Genomic DNA, 4,598 nt, shown 5'->3' on the forward strand with positions numbered 1-4,598 from the left:
TGTTTATGCTATGTGTTTATATTTCTATGCAAATAAAAAGAGCCCTAGTTGCCAAGCCTGCACTTTTTAAAAAGAGGTACAATTTGAGATTTACCATGCAATAATAATATACAAACTCTTCTAATCAATTATCTCAGTTCTTGCATTGCTTTTAGCATCATATTAACTAGCACCTTCCAGCAGTAATATAAGATTAGCCTTGGCCAGGATGCTTTCTGAAGGTAGTTGCAACTTTGCTGCAATCAAATCACCTCTTACAGGATAGGGTTACATGATAGAGAAAAATCCATTGTATAAGGCAGCAGATAGAGCACAAAGTACACACTCCTCAGCTCAGCACAGCACTGTATTTTATCTCCATCTCCTTGCTGTTAACATACGAGATAGAAGTGTTGGAACAAAAATCCATATGCTGATCTGGGGATGCAGATCTTCTCACACCATGGCACAGAAGTAGAAGACGGGAGCTAGTGAGGTAAAATACTAAGAGGAACTTATCCAAGTCACTTTAGTAAATTCTTACTTCCACATTCTTTAATCTCTCTTTTACACCACTGGCAATCAGCTCTCTCCACACCAAGCATTTTGAATTAAGAGTTCAAAAAGATGGTGCAAAGTAATCACTGTATCATACGATTTTTAAAGTTACCTTTATATTCTGAGAGCTCCCTCCACCACCAGAGAACAGTTAGGTCAGAACACAACCACACACACCCTGACAAGGAAAACCTTTCAGTGGGAAGCTGTTCCTGTAAGAAGGCAGTCAGAATATTACACTAGCAGTATATGGTCTTTCTGTGAAACATTTTCACCTGATGCCATACTGACAGTGTCAGAGGTTGGGGGTTCATGTTAATACAGTTCTCTCTTCCTTCATGGGGGCTTCCTAAACAGGGGAAGCCATGCACAGTAGTATATAACAAATTTGAGAGTGCAATATTCAAGACTGTAAAGCTCTTCCATAAAGCAAGGCAACATATTACATATCACAACCAAAGTTTTACTCACAAAGAGGCTTACCAGATCCTAAAATTCCATAACCTCTTTGCTTCAGAGATCATCACAATGAGGCTGCAGAGGACACACACTGCACCACCCTGACAGTGGTCCATGCTGCATCTTATGAATGTCATGTTTCCTATGACGACCAACTGCACTGCTCCACAGCTGTATGTGACACAGGTATGATGAGCACAGCCAGGTACATCCGTACAGTTGTGTTTCAGTCATAAACTACCGTACAGAAGGGAATTATCTATGCACCATCTCCAGGGCCATCTATAGGCCATACAACACACTTGGTGAAACCCCCTGAACTCAGTAACACACAGTTTATTGTCCAAGACTGTCACCTAAATATAACAGAGCAAAAACTAATCATTTTTACTGCTGTCACGAGGCTGAGCGTGGGAGAGTAGGATGAAGCTGAGGGGCATGCTGACTTTCAATAAAGAATCCGAGACAATATTTCAGAGTGTTTTTCGGAATGGGCAACAGAGAGGCTGCTCTTGAACTGTGGGTTGCTTTGTAGGCTTCGAAGGCACAAGTGTCTACTTCAGATTTTTTTTATAGACTACCTTGGAAATGCACATATTCCCCAGACAATGGGGCAGTACCCCTCATTTCAATATTTTGTGAAAATACAAAAGTAAGCAAACACTGTCCTTTCCCTCTGTATCTAGCAACTGCTAGTAGTTTCAGCTGAAATCTGAAGCGCATTTAACAAAGCATGAAGCATAGAAACAGATTTATAAAGATGATTCTACAGCAAACAAACTATTCAAACTTACTCTACATTTCTCAGCAAATATATTTGTATATAAAAGTGGGAGGGGAATTTTAAATTTGTCATTGGAAAGAAAATCCCTTCACGCTATCCTTAGATGCAATTCTCTTATCAGCCCCACTGCGAGTTCTGAGTAATTCCACTGACATCAAAATTACAATGGGGTAAAAATATTAAAAAATGTCAGGACAATTTTATCCAACATCAAAACCAGAATAAAAGGATGGATAATGAACAAATTGAGGCAGAGCTTTAGCTAGTATAAAGCAAGTTACAGATTTCAGTGTGGCAAGGTTAATTTACACCCAGTGTGGATGTTGGTCCATTGTCAGCAAATCCCGTTTTCTCACACTTACATTAACAAACCTGTTAGGAACATGGGAACAACTGCAAAAGTAGGTGTAATGATTAATTTGATGAAACTCTGAATTCATTTACTCATTTAAAGCAATATAGTATATCCTATAAATGGACAACATTTAAGTTTTTTAAAAAGCCATTAAAATCACAGTAACTACTGAGCAAATTAAAGGCTCTGCAATTATTCATCATTTCATTACGATTAAAAACTAATTGAAAGCCTAAGTAAATAACATCAGGAGTTTTATTCATGATAGCCAGGAAAAAAAAGGTTGAACAGCTGATGTTAGAGAGAGACTCTTGTCCTTTCCCTAATGAGGAGGATTATACTACACAATAATTTTTACCATCACCAGAATTTGTGCTGCAGCACTAAACACAAAGATCAAAATGATCAGTTGCAGCAAAGAAATAGGAGCAACGGCATTAATAAAACCACCGAGGCCAGCCATCTTGTGCACCACAGGGAAATCCAGTTCTGCACAGTTGGTGTTTTGAGGCACATATGTGACACAATTAGTATAACAAAATAAGTTTCTCCTTGCTGAAGCATTTACTGCAAATTGAGTCATTAATCTCATTTATAAAACAGACACGATGGCTAGCATACCGCGATTGGCCGAGGTGATTTCTTCTCATTAGTGTGTGAATAGTTCAGTCGTGTTCACTTAAAATGTGGGTCATTTTAACTAAATATAAATACTTCAGCCCTGAGACCCTGCAAGAACAGTTACTATATTTATATGAGCAATTTGGAGTTCCAATGTGCTGGTGATGCTGTGTGCTAGCACCTGCCTGCACTACACTACAGCCACGGCAGCAGGCATATTGCAGTCATCACTTTAAAGATGAGTCAAAGCTCAGAGGGATTCAGGACTAAGTCTATCGTAAGGCTTCATCATCTAAAAGAGGACACAAGTACACTGGGGCTTCTAAATTCGAAGAGTGATTCAAAAAATCCCTCTTGAACTGCTGCCAAAATCTAAACTACCAATGCTCCCAAGATGTCCACCTACTCAACTCTTTGCAGTGTTTGTACCTACCTGAAACTGCTTGTTCTGAGTTATTTAGCTTATGCTTCCTGCCTCTCCTGACCATATTTCAGAGAATGGGTCTTTTTTTCTTCAGAAGTTCTCTATGGCATTGTATCCAACCTCTTGCCACATATGCAATCTTGTACAAGTTTTGCAGGGTCAGGGCCAGTCCCTGACAAGTAAAGGACTTCTACCAGTCCAGAAGAAATAGTTTGCACTTTCAGGCAGCAAATACAACTCAGTCTTTACATCCGTGGACAGGTTTCAGTCTTCTGCTTGGATAGGTAATCTAACCCAGCTCTAAAGACTCTACTTTCCCCTCCTTGATTAGAAACTTCCTTATTTTGGTAGACCACATATTGCAGGAATGGAGAGTTCCTAAACCTGTAACTTCAAGTCATGAAGGAGATGGCAAATCCCTTGGCTGACTTCTAGCAAAATTCCCTTTTCCCTGGTAAGGGCTTCTCAACATAAAGAAAAGCAGTGTAAGAAATCACCTATATTCCTTGTAGGTCTTTCCTCACAGATTTAATTTTAAAGCCTTCCTCCTCTGCATATATAACCACTTGGATGACTCATGCCACATTTACTTCAATTATATCACCTAATGTAATAAAGTGCCACTCATTCTACCAGTTGTAGAGAACAGCCCATCAGATCAGCACTAAGAAAATCTACAGCTCATACAGGGAGGAGGGGAAAGAGCACACCCCCAGCACAGGCTGGTTTGATTGCTTTTAACTTAAAACACACCCTTGTGACACCTTTTAGGAATTTCAGTCCCTATCCAAGAGCTGCCACATCAGCAGAGTCACTACAGGCTAAGGCATGGATTTGGTAAAATATAGGACCCCTTTCACTTCAAGAATGCAACAAACTCCGACATGTCATGGTTTCTTTGAGATTCAATAGCCTTTTACTTCCAAAGGGAATCTGCATCATTTAAACAGAGTAATCAAGTGTTAAGCAGTAGAGAGATCAAAGTCAGGCCTTCATGTCTGCTTGGTTTTTTTTTTGTTTCAGAAAAACTTTTCAAGCCAACCACAAAATCAGTTGGCTGATAGGATCATCAGGCTCCAAAATTTCACATTTCAACCAAAACACCAGGTTTGCAGAGAGAGTTAAAAACCTCCTGCAAAGAAAAGCACAAGGAGGTCCTTCCTGAATGAGCTGCACTTACTTCCCAAAATTAAGTTACTTATTTACCTAGATAAAAAGGCATAGGTGAGTCCAGACTGTGTAAGCCTCTTGTCTGCTTCCTGTGAATATGCATACAGATGTATAAAAATTGATATATAGAACTTCTGGTGCCTTGTCCTAGATTGATTTGTTAGTATTCATAAATGAAAATAAAAGTTTAGGGCACTTTTTCACATCAAAGACTTGTGCTCTGCTCAAAAAGGGCTCTTCTCTGAAAC

General features: G+C 39.4%; 1 long non-coding RNA gene across 1 annotated transcript; it reads left to right on the forward strand.

Moving 5' to 3' along the window:
- Positions 1-1,083: 1,083 nt before the first annotated feature.
- LOC113973901 lies at positions 1,084-4,354 on the forward strand. The gene is made up of 3 exons (XR_003536368.1): positions 1,084-1,182; positions 3,532-3,634; positions 4,204-4,354. It is a non-coding gene; the product is annotated as an uncharacterized LOC113973901 (long non-coding RNA).
- The last annotated feature ends 244 nt before the right edge of the window (positions 4,355-4,598 follow it).

This window comes from Neopelma chrysocephalum, unplaced genomic scaffold, assembly GCF_003984885.1.
Source record: "Neopelma chrysocephalum unplaced genomic scaffold, ASM398488v2 Primary Assembly neopelma1_108, whole genome shotgun sequence".
In the NCBI taxonomy this organism is placed as follows: domain Eukaryota; kingdom Metazoa; phylum Chordata; class Aves; order Passeriformes; family Pipridae; genus Neopelma; species Neopelma chrysocephalum.